At 35.2% G+C, this 24,253-nt stretch overlaps 3 long non-coding RNA genes across 3 annotated transcripts in view; 1 reads left to right on the forward strand and 2 right to left on the reverse strand.

Moving 5' to 3' along the window:
• The window catches only part of LOC141276075 (uncharacterized), a 296,015-nt gene that overhangs the window by 63,163 nt on the left and 208,599 nt on the right, over nucleotides 1-24,253 (reverse strand). The gene's annotated exons all lie outside the window — the stretch shown is intronic.
• Nucleotides 1-24,253, forward strand: part of LOC141276073 (uncharacterized) — a 40,663-nt gene that overhangs the window by 9,259 nt on the left and 7,151 nt on the right. The window contains exon 2 of the long non-coding RNA XR_012325012.1: nucleotides 20,945-21,056. This is a non-coding gene — a long non-coding RNA (uncharacterized lncRNA). The remainder of the gene's footprint in view (nucleotides 1-20,944; nucleotides 21,057-24,253) is intronic.
• LOC141276074 (uncharacterized) lies at nucleotides 14,537-24,153 on the reverse strand. Its single transcript, XR_012325013.1, has 3 exons — nucleotides 24,111-24,153; nucleotides 20,925-21,110; nucleotides 14,537-14,567 (listed from the first exon to the last, which is right to left on the reverse strand). It is a non-coding gene; the product is annotated as an uncharacterized lncRNA (long non-coding RNA).

Below are 24,253 nucleotides of genomic sequence, written 5' to 3' on the forward strand. Positions count from 1 at the left end.
AAGAGCTGCTTCTTTGAGAAGATAAACAAAATTGATAAACCTTTAGCCAGACTCATCAAGAAAAAGAGGGAGAGGACTCAAACCAATAAAATTAGAAATGAAAAAGAAGTTACAACAGACACCACAGAAATACAAAGCATCCTAAGAGACTACTATAAGCAACTCTATGCCAATAAAATGGACAACCTGGAAGAAATGGACAAATTCTAAGAAAGGTATAAACTTCCAGAACTGAACCAGGAACAAATAGAAAATATGAACAGATCAATCACAAGTAATAAATGGAAACTGTGATTAAAGATCTTCCAACAAACCAAAGTCCAGGACCAGATGGTTTCACAGGTGAATTCTATCAAACATTTAGAGAAGAGCTAAAACCCATCTTTCACAAACTCTTCCAAAGAATTCCAGAGGAAGAAACACCCCCAAACTCATTCTATGAGGCCACCATCAACCTGATACCAAAACCAGACAAAGATACTACAAAAAAAGAAAATTACAGACCAATATCACTGATGAATATTGATGCAGAAATCCTCAACAAAATACTAGCAAAGAGAATCCAACAACACATTAAAAGGATCATACACCATGATCAAGTGGAATTTATCCCAGGGATGCAACAATTCTTCAATATACACAAATCAATGAATGTGATACACCATATTAACAAATTGAAGAATAAAAACCATATAATCATCTCAATAGATGCAGAAAAAGCTTTTGACAAAATTCAACACCGATTTATGATAAAAACTGTGCAGAAAGTGGGCATAGAGGGAACTACCTCAACATCATAAATGCCATATATGACAAACCCACAGCAAACATCATTCTCAATGGTGAAAAACTGAAAGCATTCCCTCTAAGATCAGGAAAAAGACAAGGAGGTCCACTGTCACCACTATTATTCAACATAGTTTTGGAAGTCGTAGCCACAGCAATTGGAGAAGAAAAAGAAATAAAAGGAATACAAATAGGAAAAGAAGAAGTAAAACTGTCACTGTTTGCAGATGACATGATGCTCTACATAGAGAATCCTAAAGATGCCACCAGAAAACTACTAGACCTAATCAATGAATTTGGTAATGTTGCAGGATACAGAATTAATGCAGAGAAATCTCTTGCATTCCTGTACACTAATGATGAAAAATCTGAAAGAGAAATTAAGGAAACACTCCCATTTACCACTGCAACAAAAAGAATAAAATTCTAGGAATAAACCTACCTAGGGAGAAAAAAGACCTGTATGCAGAAAACTATAAGACACTGATGAAAGAAATTAAAGATGATACCAACAGATGGAGAGATATACCATGTTCTTGGACTGGAAGAAGCAATATTGTAAAAATGACTATACTACCCAAAGCAATCTACAGATTCAATGCAATCCCTATCAAATTATCAATGGCATTTTTTACGGAATTAGAACAAAAAATCTTAAAATTTGTATGGAGACACAAAAGACCCCGAATAGCCAAAGCAGTCTTGAGGGGAAAAAACAGAGCTGGAGGAATCAGACTGCCTGACTTCAGACTATACTACAAAGCTACAGTCATCAAGACAATATGGTACTGGCACAAAAAGAGAGATATAGGTCAATGGAAAAGGATAGAAAGCCCAGAGATAAACCCACACACATATGGTCAACTTATCTATGACAAAGGAGGCAAGCATATACAATGGAGAAAAGACAGCCTCCTTAATAAGTGGTGCTGGGAAAACTGGACAGCTACGTGTAAAAGAATGAAATTATAACACTCCCTAACAGCATACACAAAAATAAATTCAAAATGGATTAGAGACCTAAATGTAAGACCAGACACTATAAAACTCTTAGAGGAAAACATAGGAAGAACACACTTTGACATAAATCACAGCAAGATCTTTTTTGATCCACCTCCTAGAGTAATGGAAATAAAACCAAAAATAAACAAATGGGACCTAATGAAACTTAAAAGATTTTACACAGCAAAGGAAACCATAAACAAGACAAAAAGACAACCGTCAGAGTTGGAGAAAATATTTGCAAACGAATCAAGAGACAAAGGATCAATCTCCAAAATATATAAACAGCTCATGCAGCTCAATATCAAAAAAAACAAACAACCCAATCTAAAAATGGGCAGAAGACCTAAATAGACATTTCTCCAAAGAAGACATCCAGATGGCCAAGAAGCACATGAAAAGCTGCTCAGCATCACTAATTATTAGAGAAATGTAAATCAAAACTACAATGAGGTATCACCTCACACCAGTTAGAATGGGCATCATCAGAAAATCTACAAACAACAAATGCTGGAGGGCGTGTGGAGAAAAGGGAACCCTCTTGCACTGTTGGTGGGAATGTAAATTGATATAGCCACTCTGGAGAACAGTATGGACGTTTCTTAAAAAATTAAAAATAGAATTACCATATGATTCAGCAATCCCTCTACTGGGCATATACCCAGAGAAAACCATAATTCAAAAAGACACATGCACCCCAATGTTCACTGCAGTACTATTTACAATAGCCAGGTCATGGAAGCAACCTAAATGCCCACCGACAGATGAATGGATAAAGATGTGGTACATATACACAATGGAATATTATTCAGCCATAAAAAGGAACAAAATTGGTCATTTGTTGAGATGTGAATGGATCTAGAGACTGTCATACAGAGTGAAGTAAGTCAGAAAGAGAAAAACAAATATTGTATATTAATGCATATATGTGAAACCTAGAAAAATGGTTCAGATGAACCTGTTTGCAGGGCAGAAATTGAGACACAGATGTAGAGAACAAACATATGGACACCAAGTGGGGAAAGAGGCGGGATGCTGGGGGTGGTGGTGTGATGAATTGGGCGATTGGGATTGACATGTATATACTGATGTGTAAAATATTGATGACTAATAAGAACCTGCTGCATAAAAAAATAAATAAAATTAATTTTAAAAATTTAAAAAGAAAGAAATTATAAAATCTAATCAAGATATCATTCTCCACCACCAACTGAGAAAGAAGGTTAGCAGACAGATACTGTTGGGGGGTCTAGATATGAAAATATAATTAACATTTATTCATGTGTATATCACAGTGAGTTATATATATTACACATTTCAAATCAAGTTTGGATTTGGAAACTCCACATTTTTCACTTTCTCTGAAAAAATTTTAATTTAAAGCAGAGAAAATAATTATCTTAATAGCAACAGGAATGAAATATTTCTCCAAAAGTTCCACCTTCAAAATTGTATCCACAGAAGTTTCATGCTAAAGGTTTAAGGGGAGCTCCTTTTCTCCCAGTCATTAAGAATACTGAGGACCCTGTTCTTTTTCAATATGAAAGTTAAATATGTTCCTCTGAATCTTTTAGCTAGTAAATTAAAATTTGGACAGAATTAGTCAAAATTAGTTAACAATGTATTCAACTGCCATCAATTAGAGGCTGTTGGAACATCAAAAAGTCTTTGAACAATAACAAAAATGAATCTTAGGAGAAAAGAATAAACACAAGTACAGTGTCATTTTGTAAGGTTCAATAAACATGTGCTAAGAGCTTTGAATGAAAACAGAACCCATCAGTCTAGTAAACATAACATCAACTTGAAGAGTTTTCAACACAGACATCTGTTTGCTAGTTGTTGATGGACCTTAAACATATGTATATATGTAAGTAAATATACACATGGCCCACTTATATTTCCCTCTTACATCATTCCAATAGGAAACTTTATGTTTTATATCTTACTCATATGTACTACCATTTAAAATGCCTTATGTCAAATTTATTCTAAATAAAGGAATAGTTCTTCTTAAAGGACATGTAAATTGAGAGGTATTTAAAGTAACACTTTAAAATCTATAAATATATTCAAACTATTAAGTAAAGAATAACGCAGAAAAAAATACAAAAATTTTTTATTCTTTCAGGATATAAAATCACTATCTCAGATGGCAGTATTAGGCTAATACCAATCTATTAGGCTAGGGTTGGTTTACCAGGGGGAGGTGGGGGGAAGGGACTTTATAAAATTATCTTTGATGCTTTGTCAAAATATATGCCTTCTGCATGACAGAATCTCAGATATGAGAAAGGGAAGGAGATGTTTCTTTTTAGAAAGCTCTCCAATTTATACTGATTTATCTACTTCAGCCCATGTCACCCACATTTGAAAAACCACAGTATTAAGATTTCCTCAATTGCTCAGAGATAATATGCATTTAATTCAATTTGGTTTATACTTATGGGCCTTTATGAGGTCTGTGAGTCTCCTTAAATTCTCAGCTCAAGGAAGCCTTCACTGATACTCCCTTCTGTCCATACACCTTTCCTCCCCATTGTCTGATTAGGTGACCTTCTTCTTTGCTCATAAAGCCCCAAGGGCACCCCTCTAACAGAGCAGTTACTCTACTCCTTAGCCTGTAATTGAGTTGGGTTTTTTTAGTACAGATATTCCTTACACACTTAGGACCCAGAAGAATGTCTAGTATAAAGAAGATGTACACATACACATAGGGCTTGACAGATGAAGGAGTGAATGAATACATATATTCACAAATTCAGTAAATACTTGTCAAGTGTTGTGTCTCAGGCACTGTTCAAGGTGCTGGGAATCCTGTCCCACACATAAAAGAGCAAGTAAATGAATGAGGAAGGGAGAAGGGACGGATAGGGGAAGGGTTAAATTGGAGAGAACAAGGAACAATCTCTCTTTTCAAGGTCCATACTTACTAATAGAGAAAACAACCATCTCTTATCCTTCAGTCAGCTGTTAGTCAGTGCACAGGTATTTATTGAGCTCTACTTTGGATCAGGCACAACATGAGACACTCACAACAATGAACAAGAAGTGCCAGGTGCCTATGTCAGTGATCTTAGGATCTAGGGCAGTCGACAGTCAATGAACAAATGGACATAGCAATGTGTGCTATAATATTATGTATGTAGATAAGTACTAGGGAGAAGACAAAGAGCATAGAAACTAATGGAACAGGTGATATAGGGACTACTTTCTACAAGATGCACAGGAAGCTCTCTCTGTAATGTTACCTTTAAAAGACCCTGCAGGAATACCACAATTTAAATGCTTTAGCATCCTTTATTAAACTTGTTATGTGTGTACAATTTGGTAAAAGAAGTTCTTATGCAGAGAATTTATGACAACAGACTCTATCATTCTCTGCAAAGTCACATTGTACTACCCATAAATTTTACAACAGAAACCAAATCCATCTGGCTGCCAAAACGATGTCTCAAATTCCACTATAAAGTCACCAAATCAAACAGAAGACCATAAGATTAAACATGTCTCTTAGTAATGACTTTTCTATTCACCCCACCCTAACCCCCATCTGCTTTCCAGCTGTTCAGACCCTCCCAATTCCCATTTTTAGAACCCATTAGCTAGTTTTTAAAAAAGAAACCTAAGTTCTACTTAGGTGCTGGGAGTAATATAAGAGTAATTTTATACAATATTGGGTTGGCCAAAAAGTTCGTTTGGGCTTTTCTGTAAGATGCTATGGAAAACCCAAATGAACTTTTTGGCCAACCCAATACATCCCATAACCTCAACTACAATTTACTATATTCAAACAGTTACACACATTGAAATTATTTCTAATAAATTTAAAAAAATAACAGCTGTCTTCTACACTAAGCTTGTTTCCAGGATCCACATTTGCAATCAATGCTCTTAATACTAATACACACATGCAAGATCTCTTTGTCCACCCACGCATATTATCAATTCCCCCTATTAAAAAAACCAGTCTGTCTCGAGATGTCAATTTTTAGGACTGTAAAGGAAAGGGAAGAAATACAATGAAACATTAACTTTTTGTTTACTATTCTTTTTTTTTTTTTTTTACTTTCTCCAGCTGTGTAATTTCCTCATAATGCTAATCCTTCCATGGCTTTATCTACCACCTTGATTACCAAGGTGCCCAAATTCATGATCTCTAGCCCTGCCCTTCTCACCATATTGTCAACTCCCTGCCAGACTCTGACATCAGAAACTCCACAAGCTCAGAATGAACCTCATTTTTCTTCTGTCACTGCAATGAGTTCTGACTTTCTTATCTCCATTTCACCAACCTGCCTGGCACTCAAGTTCAAAACTTTGGAGTAACCTTTTATTTTTCTCCCACATTCACTTGCCAGATCTAGAAAATTTTTCATTCTGCAGTGTGTCACTCAGTCTTCTCTACTTTTTCATTCCCAGTATGAAGCCAATGGCTCAGGTCTGGGTTTTTGCAAGAGGAAGCCTAACTGGTTTCCTAATTCCACCATCCATTCCCCCTTGTATTTGTCATGTGCCATCACCACATTAGGCATCCTAAAATGAAAAACCAAATACAGGATATCCTGTCCTGATCCTTCAGAAGTCCATTAAAATTCTTCAGATGAGCATTCAAGGCTTCCATGCTAAAAACCAAATCTGTATTTCCAGTCATGAGCAACCACACTATTTGTTAAATCGCCCATTATTCCCAACTCCTGTTGTTCTCTCCCCCCTTCTTGACTTTGCCACGATGTTCTCTTAGCCTGAAAATGTCTTTCCTTCCCCAGCTCTTCCTCTAGTTGGTAAAATTTTAATAATTTTATAAAATGGTATGAATTTTTATTTTCATCTGTATGTTTTTTTTTTCCAAAATACAATTTCTCCACCATGGGATTGCATACTATTTCAATGAGGTTTAAAATTTTTTGGTTTTATCAGCTGGCTGGTTAGCTCAGTTGGTTAGAGCATGGTACTAATTTTAAAAATGTGTTTTAATCCTGTAAGTCAATTTAGGCTTATCTCAACTCTCAAAATGCTACTTCCCCTTCCATTAAAAACATTGTATTCTCCCTCCTTAGACATTTTTTAAAAATACTGTACATACTTCTCAAATACTAAGCTTTGTCTTGTGCTATAGTTATTACTGTTCTCTACTCCCCTACCTCCAAATTAAAATCCCTACACCAAATTTAAACCTACCCATAGGAATAGGGTATGTGTCTCTATTTTTGTATGCAATTTTTAATTTTATTAAAATATAAGATATTTTATTATATATTTTAATATTATTTGAATTATTACACTTTAAGTCACTCTGTAAGCAATGTTAAATCATTTATGGGTTAGTGCTATATACAAAAGTGAATGAAAGAGTGAGTAAATGAGCATACAAATTAAAAAGTGCATACAAATAAATTGAGACACATACCCTATTTCAGTGAGTAGATTTAACGTAGAAAAAATAACTTACGGTTACCAAAGGGGAAAGGGGTGGGGGAGCGATAAATTAGGAGTTTGGGATTAACATCTACACACGACTATATAGAAAGTAGATAACCAACAAGGACCTACTGTATAGCACAGAGAACTATACTCAATATTTTGTAATAACCTATAAAGAAAAAGAATCTGAAAAAGAATAAATATAGATATATGTATAACTGAATCGCTTTGCCATACACTTGAAACTAACACAACATTGTAAGTCAACTATACTTCAATAAAACAATAAAATAAAAAAACAAAAACAAAAGTATATAATAAAATATGATAAAATTTAAAAAAAAGAATGAGTATTAGAAGTCAGGAGTAGCAGAAGTAAATGAAATACATGCTATTAAATATCATATGATTTCCTAGTGTTTGCCATAGGTAAATAATTTGGGATCTCTTCCATGATTTATCACAATGCCTAACATTTAGAAAGAGATTAATGAATGTTTATTGTTAACTGAATTATTCTTGAAACATTTTTTGAGAAACAAGTCAGCATTCTTCAGGATTATTTTTTATTTGTAGCAAACCAACTTTCTTTTCCTGAGTATTAACATTAATGACATCATAAACAAATAATGTTGTAGTGCAAATTTTAAGGGAAAATAAAGAAATAGAATGGACAGACTCAAAAGTTACCTGACATACAAGAATGTACATATTTATATAGGTAAGGTGTACATTTATTTGCTCATTCTTAAATACTCATTCGGGGAGTGGAAGGTAGAAGCTACCAGGTTCTTTAAAGATACAGGGAGAAGAATCTTTCCAAAAAAATATATATAGAAGGAGGAGGAGGAGGAGGAGGAGGAGGAGGAGGAGGGGGAGGAGGAGGAGGAGGAGGGGGGGGAGGGAGAGGAGGAGGAGGAGGGGGAGGAGGAGGGGGAGGGGGAGGGGAGGGGGAGGGGAGGGGAGGAGGAGGAGGAGGAGGAGGAGAAGAAGAAGAAGAAGGTGGAGGAGGAGGAGAAGAAAAAGATGAAAATAATAATCACTCGAGAAAAAAGGAAGATAGAAAATATTGAGTAAAGTGTTATTTCCTTAGTCAAAGATTCCAGAAAGCCCTCATCTACTTCTCAGTCCATCAAGAATGTTATTCTTTCAGTATCTCTTCTCTCTGTGGCATTACCAGTCTCCCCTTTTCCACTGCATCCTTCCATCCTTCCAAAGCAATCTCTTATACCTCCAATATTTAAAATAAAACAACAAAATACTCTGACTTGTCCCTGCAAACCTCTGCAACTATTGTTTTTATTCCCAGAAACAATTTGTTTATAATGTGTTCTGTCTCCACTTACTTACTTCCCACTCTCCTACCACTATCTTGCATCTGTTCCAGGCAGGCCACTGAAACCGCTCTTATCAGGATCACTAAAGCCTTCTTGTTTCCAAATCCAAATCCAAGGCTTTTTAAAAAATTTTTTTAAAGAGCAATGAACAGCATTCCACATCATGAGTCATTCCCTCCTTCTTTAAACATACTATCTCTTTGTAGACTCCTAAGTCTCTTTTTCCAGATTCTACTCCTTGACTCAGCTTTAAAATGTAATTCTTCAGGGCTTAATTCCTGGTCTGCTCTTTTTCTCACCCTACCTTTTTCCTTTTCTCTAGGTATCATCATTCAGTTCTATGGCTTGAACATGCAATGTTAACTACCCAAATACACAGTTCCAACCTAGACTTCTCCACTGAGCTCAAGACATATAATAAGAGTGCCCACGGATGTCTGAAGTGCATCCTAAACCCACCAAATCCAAAAGTGGACTTGGATCCTCATCCCCAAATCTGTTCCTCCCAGGTCTTTAGTAAACTGCACCACCATCTACTCAATGGTTCAACCCATATTCCCAGTAGACATGCTTCATGCCTTCCTCCCCTTCTTCTCATGATTCATGTTCTATCAATCAGCACATCCTACCAGTTCTCCGTCCAAAATATATCTCACATCTGTTCTTATTTACTTCTCTATTATATTATCTTCATCCAAGCCATTATCACATTTTGAGTGGACTCTTTTCTCAGCCTACTAAATGTGATCCCTGCTATCTTTGTTTCTGTTTTTACCTTGCTTCCTTCAGTTCATTTCTCACACAGCAGTTCCATAAAGTGAAAGCACATCTGATCTCTCTCTCCAACTTAAAATTATGGGACTGGTTTCCAGACTCCTTGTCTTGTCCTGCAAGTCCTCCATCATTTTACCTTGTGGCCCACCTACTCTCTCTACTCCAATCAAATCCGCCTCCTTTCAGTTCTTGAAATTATCTAAGCTCGTCCATGATCGAATTATTTTGCTTATGCTATTCCTTCTATCCAGAATGCTCTTTTCCTCCTTACCTATTTGTTTGCATGGCTGAATCTTCCTTTAGGTGTCAGTTTGTTACTTCAGAGAAATATTCACTGGTACTGTCAGCAGTTTCCCCCCTCCCAGAGAATTTATTATTATTGTTATTGGTTTACTTATTTAGTTCTTCTACATGCTCACTAATCCATATCTCACTGATCTATATACTCCATATGGGAAGGTAGTCTTTCTCTTTCACTCGCTTCTGTCTGAATAACTTACACAATGCCTGGCAGGTGGTTAGCAAAACAACTATTTTCCAAATAAATATATTTTAAATGAATAAATGAATTACATACAGCTATAAAGAATTTAAATTGATTTTCTAATTTATGGGCCAGTTATCTTTTCAACTCTGACGAAAGTCGTTATTATTTAACACTGAATGATAGAAACAAGAATTGGATAGACTTAGCATTTAGGTCAATGAAAACAAAAAGACAGAGAAGCCAACCATGAAATATTTGTTATACCTGAAGCATCAGCCTATGAGATAGCTTGTTTTTATTTATGTGGCTTCCTTATCACTTAATTAAAATTCAGAAGTAAATACAACATTTTATGGGAATTTGCTTTTCCAGTATCCAGGATATCACTTGGCATATATCCAATTTTTGTAGTTTGTGAGTTTCTGGGAAGATTTAGTTTTTCATGGGATTATGGTTTAGAAAGTTTCTTTAAAGATCATGATAGCACGGTTAAATAGGCTAAATGATAAAGATTTCTGATGGCAGAATTCATACATTTTGCTTTTATATTCTGTAGTCTAGCTGGAAATCCCTTCCACCAAAACTATGAATCATTTATTACACCATAGACTCAGATTTATTACAGCAAAGACTCAAATGCAGCTAAACATGGGTTAGTGTCTTACTTCAGTTTAGGTTATAATGTTAACATTTTTTAGCATGAAGTAGGATACCTGAAAGACAGCAAAATAAACTATTTAGGTAATTCCCTTAAGCCAATCTCCAAACCCAACCTTATCTCAATTGAGTATCAGGGGATGATATTAAGGTTGTACGAATTGCTGCTTGTTTAAAATGGAGCCCACTGACACCACCCGAATGCAACACTGGACACCAAGGATGCATAATCAACTACAGAATGTTTTTCCTTATTTCACGTCCATAGCTTAAGGACTGTAATTGCATAAGACCCTGGTTGACCCTTTGTTTCCAGTGGGCGCTCATAAAATAGTTGTGATGGCCAAAACTAATTGAGTAGGTGAACAGAATTTGAAAACATTAACATCTCTTCTTCCAAAGATGATATTATTTTTCAAAAACACCATCCCACGCCCCAGAATATATCTGTTTTAAACATTAAATGCAACTATCTGTTCTTAGCATTAAAATTTAGCTCGTGAATATCTTAAAACATTTGAGAGTAGTTTACTTGATTTTGCCCTTCAAAAAACCTTTTTTCCAATCAATATTTGGCTAGCTTTGAGAAATCTGGCAATCATGTATTATTTGGTAATGATGATGACTGTCGCACTTACTTTCCCTCTGCCTTTGAAACCAAATCTGGAGGATATTTCTAGTCAATAATCTTTTCCTTCTTAAAACATCTGGCTACTTCATTTTTACCTCACTTCTCAAATAGGTTCAAAATTGGTATAACCTATGATTATCTGGTAACCATGTTCATGGAATAAACCAATGCATTTATTCTAAGTATCAGCTCACTTGTGGGACAGAAGAATAAAACAGTTGAAACATAAACTGAATCAGAGAATCTAGGATATGTGATTGCTGTTAATTCTTTGTTTTTCTAAAGACTTCATCATTGTTTACTTGTTGAATAAAGTGCTCAAAAAGATAATAACTGGTTTCTTTTACAAATATGTCCCGGTAGCAGAGATGTTCATAAGCTATGGCTGATAGATGCCAGAAGTTTTGCCTTATGGTGACAGAGCAGAGAGTACAAGATACTGGATCTCAGAGTGATGGAAGCTGGGGCATTGACATGAGTGAAAGTGCTCATAAGGTGTACAGAAATTACAGGACAGATTAGAAAAAAATTCCCAAACTTCTATAGATACCTGGGTATCCCCAATGTCCTAGATGTCTGGGAAAGAATTCATTTCAGGGGGGAAATCAGCCACCCAGCATAGAGGACAGTGGAGTTCAGGGACACACAGGAGATCCCACCCAGGGAGACAGAGAGATATTATCATGACAAGGAAAGAAAATCAGCCAGTATTCGAGTCGAGCAGATCACTCAGTAATGGAGGAGGCAGGATGTGCCAGCAGAGACCTCTTAGATGTCAACATGGAAACACACGCACACACACACCCACACACACACACACACACCCCAGGGAATTGTGAGTGAGGTTGGGAAGCACAGCTATGAGTCTCCACATTGGACTTTGTGAGGTGAAGGCATGGTGGAATATGCCTTATCTTAAGTAGAGTGTTTATTGCTATATTTTTAAAACTTTTTTTCTGTATATATTTAATCTCCAGACTCATTCAATTGCTACATAGTCTTTGCCACACATTTTACAGTTATTTATTGAGTTTCTAGTATGTACCAAGCTCTGTGTTAGAGGAGTTCAGACACACTGATGGATTTGATGGATTGATTCAAAAAGCTTAGAGTACAGTGGGCATCCAAAGGCTTGAAGACTTTATTTTTTTTTAAATTTATTTATTCTTTTTGGTTGTGTTGGGTCCTCATTGGTGTACGCGGGATTTCTCTAGTTGCAGCGAGTGGGGGCTGCTCTTCGTTGCAGCGTACAGGATTCTCATTGCGGTGGCTTCTCTTGTTGCAGAGTACAGGCTCTAGGTATGTGGGCTTCAGTAGTTGTGACACACAGGTTCAGCAGTTGTGGTGCATGGGCTTAGCTGCTCCACGGCATGTGGGATCTTCCCGGACCAGGGCTTGAACCCTTGTCCCCCGCATTGGCATGTGGATTCTTAACCACTGCACCACCAGGGACGTCTCGAAGACTTTATTTTTTAAGAGCAGTTGAGAGGAAGGTGCAGAGATTTCCTGCCCCCACACATGCACTGCCTCCCCCATTATCAACATCCCTGACAAGAGTGGTACATTTGTTAGAATTAATGAACCTACGCTGACACATCAGAATCACCCAAAGTCCATAGTCTACGTTAGGGTTCACTCTTGGTGTTGTACATTCTATGGGTTTGGAAATTTGTTGCTATTTTTAGGTTGTAGCCACATATTCTTCTGATAGAGTTCTTATAAATGGAAATAGCTTGTTTCTGTGAGTAAATTTCCCAGTTATCTTGACAGGGATTTGAGTCAACAAAATAGTGTAAGAAGAAAAAAATAAAAACATAAGGTATCCCAAGGTATCATTTCTAAGAGTATCCCAGTATGAGTTACATCAAATTAGATCACTATCGAGGTAGCACATAGAATTTATCCTTTCATCTAGACTGTCAGTTATTTATGTACCATGTTTTGAGCATCTTCCATATGAACATCCTGGAACCAGGGACAGATGATGTGCCCCAAATGAACACACCATGCTGCTGAACTCTCAAGAAACTTAAAGATAGACAAAGAGGTCATTCCACTGAGATATATGAAAATAGAAGGTGCTACAATGACAGACAATTGCCAAGTGATTGGCAGTTGTTCCAGACTGGAGGGGGGACCATAGAAAGGAGGATGGCAGAAGATGCTTCATAGATGGCATGCCCCCTGGGGTAAGACATGAAGTAACTGATGATAAGAATGCAAGACAGTCATCTGAGTTACCCTTCAAATGAGATAAGAATTATCTCAGTTGCCAAATGCATCATTACTACAGTTATAATTGTATTGACCAAACATGACAGTGATAGATAATACAGCAACGTTAGAGGGAAAAGGAATCATAAAACTGAGAAATTAACTAGACCTGACCCTCTGATCTTCTCTCACATGATTTTTAGTCCAACAAACATGGTACTCTAAGCCTAGTGGTAAATCATGGACTTTTTAATCAAATTCAAGTACTGCAATGGTAACTCCACAAAATAATTTGTATGCTAAGACTGTAATTCTACATTCTTTTGCTTTCATGGACTTGTGAATGGACATGTTCTCAATTGAAGGCCTTCTCTGTACCCCTATATAATTGTTTTTCTAGGAGATGTAGCAGGGCTTCTTTTTCTTTAGTCCATCTGTCTCTTCAGTCACAGATTAATGGCTCTGCCCTTGGAAATTTTCAGACTTTTTGGAAAAATAGCAAATGACATAAATCCAGAATATGTCAGTAGGGAGAAGATTTATGCTCTGCTTCCTTTACTTTGGCATATTTGGATAAAACATCAAGACACTGTAAAGTCTAGGAAAATGGAAATCTTGATTTAGAATCAGTGTCCCCTCTTTCCCCATTCTCTGTTTCTGTGTACTTCCAGCCAGTCTCCCATAACCACATTCATATACATTTTATGTGTTTCCGAACTTGCAAACCATACCATCGATCTATCTATAAACACACACACACACACACACACACACACACACACACACACACTTTTTCATCATTTTTCCTACAACATATGTTTCAATGGATTGCGTGCTGAGATCAAACAAATAAGACATGGTCCCTGCTTCCCTAGAAGTTCTAGTATAAATTAGACAATAGGAACACAAATAAACATACAAGCATTCAGGCAGCTGTGCAAACACTTACACTAATGAATAATGTATATCCGTTTTAAAAATGTTAGTAAATATGGGCTATGTGGGAGAAAATGAAAAGTGAGCTGAAAAACCTTCTGACCCTTAGAGCTGAAAGAGGACTTTGAGACCATAAAGGTCAGCAGCCTTGTTGCACAGGAGGGAAATCTGCCAGCACAGTTTCAGAGGTGGTTGTAGGGGAACGAAATCATAACATTACCTCCCATTGGTGGAGTGAGGCTCTTTGTAGGTCAGATTTCTGAATCTCTGAGCAGAAGGGATTGAGCTCTCTGTCCAAATGATTAGATACCTTATCAACCTGAAAACAACAAGGTTTTTTCAAATGGTAACACTGAAAAAGCCTTCTAAATTCCTGTTTGGGTTCCAAACACTTCTCTTGTACCTTTAAGTAATCCCTTTTCTCAGAATCAGATGCCTTATGTAAATCTTTTCTTGCCATCTCAAACAAGACTCCCTGCTTTTTGCCAAAGACACAGAAAACAGCCTCCGGGATAGCTTTCAAGGTTTCCTGATGGCCAGACTACTACAGTTAGATTTCAAAAAAAATATTCTTGATTTCTGGGATAAAGGATGAAGCTACAAAGCACCTTTGCCCCCAAACACCAGATTTTCTTTCTTTTTCGAATGGTCATAAACCAACAAAGCGAAAGACCATGAAAGTCAATTTTAACAAGTCCAACTCTATATCTGTGTGCAGAGGGTCTCCAAATGTCCTATTTTATTCGAAATGCTATGTGGAGAAAAACAGATAGTAATATAACATTAATGTTTATTTTTTCCTGACCCCAAGGTCAACTGCACTATTAAAATATAAACCCTAATTTCCAAATATCGTAATAATTTGAAAAGAACATATAACATGAAAATGTTAAAACAGACTTGGCTTTATTTTGGAAACTCACTGTTACCAATTTATTCCCAAAGGGAGTCATCAGCATTAATATTGACAATGCTTTCCCTAAAATAGCCGCTGTCGAGTTCTGTGTACACGGTGTACTCAGTAAAGCTTGCTCATCAATTTACTGACTCACTAAGACTGCCGCTGCTTTGTGTCATCAATTTAAAACATCTTTATCTGAAAATAATTTATGGAAATCCATGGTCCTTGAAAATGAAAAAAACACACCATATTGTTTTCAGATTTCACCATCCTATTTTCCATTTTCTAATAAACATTCAAATGACAAGGTAGGCTACCAGAGAATGGTCATTGCAGCCTCCTTTAATCCTTTTCACACAAGATGTCCCTTCTTTATCTTTCTCTCTCCTGTTCTGGCATAAATAGAAAGCCCTATATTTAAATATTTAATCTAGAGAAGATTTCATTCCTTGTTGAAGAGTCTTGGTTGATCAATGCGTCCAGTAATAATATTATCTCATCTAAGTCATTAAATCATCAAACCTATGTACTAAAGTCTCTGCCACAAAAGTGAGCATGCCTTCCCATGAAAACTTAAAAATCATGTGTGATTTTTATTTAGTTCCCTGAAAAACATAAAACTTTCAACCTACTTGCATTTTATAGTTAAGAAACTAAGTATTTTTATTTATTTAAGCTATGTGATCTGCTTACTACAAGAAGTTTAAAGTAGCTTAGAGTGAGAAAAGATAACATAAACATGGTAATGAGAATGAAATGGAAAAGAAAACTTGGATATCAAATCAAAAGACAAGAAGATTCCCAGTCAGGAAAGTAAGCAGTTTATTGTATTTGTTTCTGATTTTCTGACATTTAAGGTGAACTCCTACTATGCTTCAAGACCCAGGTCAGACAGCATCCTCTCTGTGAAGCCTCTTCTGAGTACCTAAAGGCCAGAACTCTAGTGGTGTTTTATACTTATGCTAATACAAGTACTTAACTGATTTTGTTGCAATAATTTGCTTAGAAATCTTTCTTTGCTCATATGGCCAACTCATAACTCCTCAAAGTCAGGAATCATTGCCTTTCTTTAGTTCCTATTGTTAAATCAGCAGTTAGCATCATTCAGTACCCTGTCTTTTCTCTTCTCCAGAAACTTCTGCAACTTTCTCTTTATCCCTTGAGTTCTAAAATATCATGTGTAGGTGAGTCTTTCATTCTGAAAACTTGCACTACCTTTCTTTGACTAGGACAAAATTTTTTCTAATGTTAAATCATCTCTACATTTTAATTTTCCCCAGACCCTTTTTCTAAAACTCCTAGAAAAAATATCAGAGCCCCTGAACTAATTTCCAGTGACTCATCCTTATTCTACTCATACTTTTCATTTTCTTTGTGCGATGTATTGTGAGTTTATCAACTTTATCTTTCAGAATAGATCATTATTTTGGTATGTTTGATTTCCTTTATAAATGTTCAGAAAATATGTTTTTTAGTTCCAAAAAGTTTTGCTTATTTTTAATAGTAGTCTGATTTTCCTTTCTTTCTTTTCTTCCTTTTTAAAATATATTTAATATCCAAACAAATCTTTCTGAGAATGTAAACAGACTATTTTTCAAGTTCTCTTATGTCCATTGAACTATTTATTTTTCCTCTATAGTCATTTGTTCTGTTTCTTTCGCTTGTTTCTTTTCATTTAGGTGTTGGTTTTCTTAAACTCTCTGATGATCTTAAGTTGGTGATTCATATTTATGAATAAAGGACTTGACTGATGAATTAAGGTAGCTGTCATACACTCTCTGTAAAGGTCTGGATCTATTTCCCAAAAAGGGCTTTCCCTGGAAATGACCAGACTGCTTTCCTGTCTATGTAAATAGGTGAGGATGTGTCAATTGGTAGGAATCATTTTAGGATATGTGGCCAGAAGGTAAGCAGGCAGGCTACCTAAATGCCAAAATAACAAGAATGTTACTCTGAGAATGGAGCATTGCAGTATATTTTTCTCCTGGTTTGAGAGGGCTTTCCTCTTACATTCTCTCTGTATGGTTGCACAGCTTGATGTGCCTAAAAGTCAGCTGTGCCTCGTGTCAAGAGACAAATATCACACTGAATTGCTAGCCTGTCCTATGCAGTTTCTTTAGGAAGAAGTTCTCTGGCTTAAGCTAGGGAAGAAATGCCTCTGCTGTCAGAGGCATTTTCCACTCTGTGAGGAAGTGGAGAAAAGCCACATGAGTCTTGTTAGCCTACAGATTATTAAATACTTACCCTGATGACGGTTTCACTGCTCTCCCCCATCCCCGTGCCTTCTAACTGAACTTGGAGCTTTTCCCAACATATCCAAGACGTCTCCTTTGAGTGTGTTGGACCCCCTGTATGCTTTCTCCTAGTCTGGATTATTTATTTATAAGAGCTTATTCTCCGGAAATCATTCACAATTTCAATGTTGCTGCCAGTATCACTTCCTATTTGCCATGCAGCTATGGATTTATTTTCCCCGTGAAACAACTTTGTTGTTTCAATGGAACTGGGAAGGGAAAAAGATAAACCTACTTCCTAGGTTTACCGTTGTTGAACTAGGGGCTCCATGAGGTTGAATTGCCAGGTGGTGTTTAGATTTAGCGCTTCGTTTGGACTCTGAACTTCCAAAGGTAAGCATTTGTTATCTACTGTACTTTTAAATGTTTATTTAACTGGTTTGCCATTCTTTAGAATGTGTCCTATGTCTAATTATTAATCTTTAGAAAGGTTCTAGTTTTATTCCAAAATTTATAAAAGCCAGACTCATAGAAATTATCTTTGGGTCTATAATAGCCTTCAAAAATGTGAAGGTCAGCTGAATTCAGGCTCAGGGTTGAATCTGACACCTGAGTCACAGGTGTCAATATAGCTGTGAATATTAAAGGGATAAAAATGCCCTTGAGACATATCTTTTAATAACAACAAGAAGTAGACTGGTGAAGTGGTGTTTTAAATCTTCTAATCAGTTTCAAAAACTATATCTGAAGTCCAAGAAAAATCTAAATAATTGAGAGCATATATATGATATAACCTAATATAATACATAATCACTATATATTATACATAATTATATTATGCATGTATATATATATATATATTTATATACCAACTTTCCTAAATAAAAAGCAAAAGTAGCTCTCGGTTTCTTCATCACCTTGGATAAAAATTATCTTCTAAGAATTCTATCTAATTCTCTTCTGGAAAGTCACTGGCCATATGTTCATTTAATCCCACAATTAGAGGCAGTCTTCTATTACTTTGCAGTCAGTGAGAATGAGAGCCCCTGACCTTCTCAAATTGCTCTGAAATCATAAGAAGTGCACTTCGAAAAGACAGTAGCTCTAGCTTCTCTCTTGTCAGTTATTTAGGCTCAATATTTTTTTAGCAATTCCAAAGATAAATTACATTTTCAATTTCCTTTGTGTTTCTCCATGTCAAGTCAGAGTAGAACATGGGTGTTTGTCTTTTGTTTCCTAGTGAAATTTATTTCACTAAAGTTTTTTTTATAATATGGCAAAGCTTATATTATTTTTCCCATATTTTTCTTTCTGTTTCAAATATCCATTAAGCCTCCTTTCACATGCCTCAAAACATGCTTTCAATCTTGCCTAAGTATAAATTCTCTGTGAAATTAAATATAATCTCCTATAACCAACTAGTAAAAAAGAAAATTCACTGTTTTGTTAATCATTTTTAATTCTACTAGTGAAAAAGGCAATATATATCAGATCAGATGATATAAAAATTTATTTCACTAGTAATCCATTTCACTGAATAAATGAAGTCAAATGCAAATGAATGCGATGAATAATACTACATATGAAAGTGTTTGCAAGTGAAATGTGGACATAAGGGTTTAGGTGGATTAATGTGGGCTGAAATACACTTCACATCAACATTGAAGTAGGGACATAATAGCTACCGAATAAATGGTTGCTGAATTAATAAATCAGTTAAATAATTAAGCAATGCTGTTATCACAATAGCTTGATGCATTCATTTCAACTATAGGATTGTCCTTCATAAAGAAATTCAATATATATTAATACTATTTATTTACATGGTTTCTTCTCCAAGTAACCTGTGGGATCCCTGAGCGCAGGGACTGTGTCTTATTTATTTTTATATCACCAGTGCCCAGTAGAGTGCCTGGTGTTATTAGATACTTAGTAATTTTTCTAATTGACTTGAAATAAAATATTTGTATCAGCTAAACAAAATAGCCTCTTCCATTTAAGAAATTTAGAAAAATTCCTAGCTCCAATGGACATGAGCTTTTAAAGATGGGATTTACTGGGAAAACTGCTTAGATATGCTAGCTTCATGAAACTCCCCATTCTCAGAAAATTACACTTATCAGAACACAAGTCACATCTGTCTTCTGCACATATGCCTGGTCTTATGCCTATTAGATCTGGTCAAATTCTCTATAATTTTACAAGTTGTATTTTTATCCTCCTAAAAATTCTCACTCAGTTCCTTACCTGTTCTTGCCTTGTTTCCACTGCAAATGTGACATTGGCATTGCATCTCTGAGGACCATCATCCGGCGGCTGGAAACTCTTGCTACCTCATCTGTACTCCTGTCCCAGAATATCTATCTAACCCAGGGTCCTAATATTAACTGTATGTGCTCAACCAGCACCAACGTGACTCTCAGTCTTCATTCGAAAGAGTGGTTTAAGAAATTCTCCAGCAGCTCTCTGCTACCCCAGTTTATGGTATCTTCAGGGACCTTGGCAGTAAAATTAGTAGTAAAAATAGCTAACATGCATTGAGCACTTGTACCTCTATTATAATATGTACAGAAATTTATTCTTTCCTGTTTATATGCCTATCTCTCCAACAAAAATCCATGTAAAATGCCTCAATCAATATTTGATAAATTATTCATTAAATTAATGAGTACTTTGATCAAATACTACACCAATCAATGGATTAAGAAAGCTGTATGCACTTGGTGGAGCTGCTCACCTGGACAAAACTGCCTTGTTTTCTATACCCTGTTCCCCAGCACCAGGGCAGTGAACCTCTTGCCTTTTCTTTTTCTAGATTTCAGGCAACTCCCTCCCTCTGTTCTGACATATTTAATGAACTGACAAACTTGCTATAGTAGGCATCCCACTGACATTGGAGAAAGCACCTATTTTCCCTGGAAACACTTTTATAACTCTGTTTGAGGGATTTCTTCTGTTTTTTGTTTTTTTTTTTTTTTTGATAGTAACATCACAAAGGACTTTTGCCTTTGGCATGACCACCAAAACAAGCTGAATAAGCTACCGCACTGTTGGTGTTTTTAATCCACTAGAGTGCTGAGGAGACAAAGGACCCTAGTTGAACTCAACTCCAAAATATAACAAGCCCTTCATAGGAGAGAAGAGACACATACCTGCTCTCATTTCTGGTGGAGTGGAAGGAGAAGAAATCTCTCGTTAACAGATAACATATACACACTACTATAGTACTATAAAACAGATAACTAATAAGGACCTACTGTATAGCACAGGGAACTCTACTCAATACTCTGTAATGACCTATATAGGAAAAGAATCTAAAAAAGAATGGATATATGTATATGTATAACTGATTCACTTTGCTATACGGTAGAAACTAACACAATATTGTAAATCAACTATATCCCAATAAAAATTCTTAATAAAAGGATATAAGGAGGAAGAAACAAGCCAAAACTTTAATCAACTTTTAATGACCATGGGCAGGCTGGCCTGGCAGATAAAATTCCAAGAAGACCCAGTCAGAGAGCAAATCTGCACTCACCCAAAGACTCTTTCCCACAGGTCTCCACGTGTACTACACTGAAAGGCTGACAGCAGGGCTGAGGATCCTCCTGAGAGATCTTCCAGTGTGTGGGCCACTGAAACTAAGGCAGGCACCCTCAGAAGGCTGGAGGTAAGAGGCGCAGAGAGAAATCCTTCCAAGGCAGCTTGCAGCAACCCCCGCAAACTAAAGGCAGAGTGGGAGGGCAGAGAGATTATCTATAATGCAAAAAGAGCTGGCAGCTGCACTATAAACTAGAGACAAAATCCCCATGGTTCAGAAAGATAGTGACTTTACTCTAAAACACAAAGATATCTCTGATTCATGCCAGTATGCAGATGTTAGAATTATCAAAGAGGGATTATAAAATAATTACAATAAAAATACTAAAACATCTAGTGGGAAAGAGGGACCACATGTGTGAAGAGATGAGGAATTTTATTGGAGGAATGTAAACTCTGAAGAAAAACTAATAGAATGGATAGAAATGTAAAATGTTATTGGAAATGAAGAATTCATGGCTTAACAATTGGGCACAGAGGAAAAGATCAGTTCATTGGAAGCTGGGAGAACAGAAAATATCTAAACTGAAATATAAAGAGAAAAATAAAAAAGGACATTCACTCTCTGTAATGCTCTCTGTAAAATGCTTTAAAAAAAAAAAAAGACAGAAAGGAAATAATAGATGAAACCCTGGATCTACAGGAAGGAATGATGAGCATGAGAAACATAAATACCTTTCTTAAGCTATATATACCCTTATATCTTTAAAACCTTTTCACTGTCTAAAAGAAAAATAATAATATTTGGTATTTATAACATATGTAAAATAAAATATAATGTAATTAGAGCACAAAAACTGAGATTATAGTGTTTAAGATTCATGAAAAAGTATACAATTATTTGAAGGTAGACTGTGATAAATTAAAGATACTTATTTATATTATAGAGTAATTACTAAGCACACACACACACACACACACACACACACACACACACACAAAGAGGTATACACAAAAAGCTAAAAGAGGGTAAAATTCAATATGAAAAATATTTGATTCACCAAAAGAAAGGTAAGAAAGGAGGAACAAATTAAATAATGGATAAGTAGAAAACAAATAGTTTTATATACTTAAACACTACAATATCAATATTTGTCAGACTAGATGAAAAAGTAAAGCCCAATAAATGCTATTTACAAGAAACACATGATAATTATAAAGACAGACTAAACAGTTGAAAGTAAAGGTGTAGAAAAAGTTGTACATGTAAACATTAAACATAATAAATCCGGTATGGCTTTATTGCTATTAGTCAAAGAAGACTTAAAGACAAAGAAAAGATAAGCAAAGATAAAGATAAAGAGGAGTATTCCAAAATGATAAAAGAACTAACCCATCAAGAAGATATAACAATTCTAAAGGTCCATGCACTTAATAGAAGATTTGAACAACACTAAACACCAACTTGAACTACATGATGCTTATAGAACATTACACTCAATACACATTATTTTTAGGTGCACATGGAATATTAATACTATATCGTATGCTGGGCCATAAAATAAAGCTCAAATATAAAAAGGTTGAAATTATACAGAGTATATTCTTCAGCCACAGTAACATTAAGTTAGAAATAAATAACAAGTCATCTTGATTTGGAAAATCTCCAAAATATTTTAAAATTAAGCCATATACATTAAACAATCTATGTATCAAAGAAACATAAAATTAGAAAATTCTTTGAACTAACACACAATACTTGAACTAAAAGAATGGAAACAAAACATATAAAATATGTCAGATTCAGTTAAAGTAGTGCTTAGAGGGCAATTTATAGCTTTATAAAATAGTCATTAAAGAACAGAAAAATGTGTGAGGTCAGCAAAATAAGTTTCCAATTATGAATTTAGGAAAAGAGGGGCAAATTAAGCCTAAGGTAGGTAGAAGAAAGGAAATAACAAAAACATGAAAAGAAAGTAATGAAATAGAAAACATATAAATAACAGAGGAAATTAACAAAAACAAAGGTTACTTTATTGAAAAGGCTAATATAATTAACTAATCTCTAGACTGACCAAGAAAAATAGTACAGGCAACACAAACTGTCGATCTCAAGAAATCAAGGATTACTGCTACAGATTCTAGTAGATACATTTGACATCTTAGATATCATTTGACATCTTAGATAAAATATACAAATTCCTTTAAAGATACAAATTATCACACCTAATACAAAATTTTTTTTAACTTAAAGAAACCTATAACTGCTAAAGGGATTAAATGTATAATTAAAAACTTTCCCACAATGCACACTCTAGTCCCAGAAGTATTCACTGATAAATTTTATCACACATTTAAGAAAGAAATAATACAAATCCTACTTAAACTCCTCCACAAAAAAAGAATAGAAAGGAATACTTCCCAATTCATTTTAGAACATTAGTATTACTCTGATACCAAAAGTCACCAGAAGAAGAACTACAGACTAATTCCTCATAAACAAATGCAAAATTCTAACAAAATATTAGCACATCAAATCCAGCAACAAATAAAAAGAACAATACTTCTTGATCAAGTGAGGTATATCACATGAATGCAAGACTGGTCTAACAATGAAAATTCAATCAGTATAAATTACTACTTTACACAGAATAAAAGAGAATATAGAACTATCTTAGTAGATAACAGATAGATGATAAGATTATCTTAATAGATGCAGAAAAATATATGACAAAATTCAACACTCAGCTCTGATAAAAACTTTTAACAAACTAGGAAGAGAATGGAACTTCAATCAGACACATGTTATCTATAAAAAGCCTTACAGCTAACGTCATATTCAATGCAATGGTGAAGCAGTAAATAGTTTTCCTCTAAAATTGAGACAAGATAAGGATTCTCCATTCTTGTCCGTGAAAAATAAATAAATGGAAGGAAAATCTATGACATGGGAAGAAGTTAAACTCACTATTCACTGATGACATTATTATATGTGTAGAGAAATCAGTGTAACTACTAAAGTATGACTAATTGAAATGTACTTTTACATGCTAACAACAAACAAATGGAAATGAAGTTTTTAAAATACTACTTATTATAGTATCAAAATCCTCAAATGTCTAAGAATAAATCTAATGAAATATGTATAATACTTCTACATTAAAAACTGTAAAACAAAACCCACATGTGTTTGGTCAGTTGATTTTCAACCAAGATGCCAAGTAAATTCAATGGGAAAAAATCTTCTTTTTTCCAGCTTCACTGAAATATAATTGACAAATAAAATTGTAAGATGTTTAAAGTGTACAATGTGATGATTTAGTATAT

The sequence above is a fragment of the Tursiops truncatus genome, chromosome 12 (assembly GCF_011762595.2).
Source record: "Tursiops truncatus isolate mTurTru1 chromosome 12, mTurTru1.mat.Y, whole genome shotgun sequence".
Lineage (NCBI taxonomy): Eukaryota > Metazoa > Chordata > Mammalia > Artiodactyla > Delphinidae > Tursiops > Tursiops truncatus.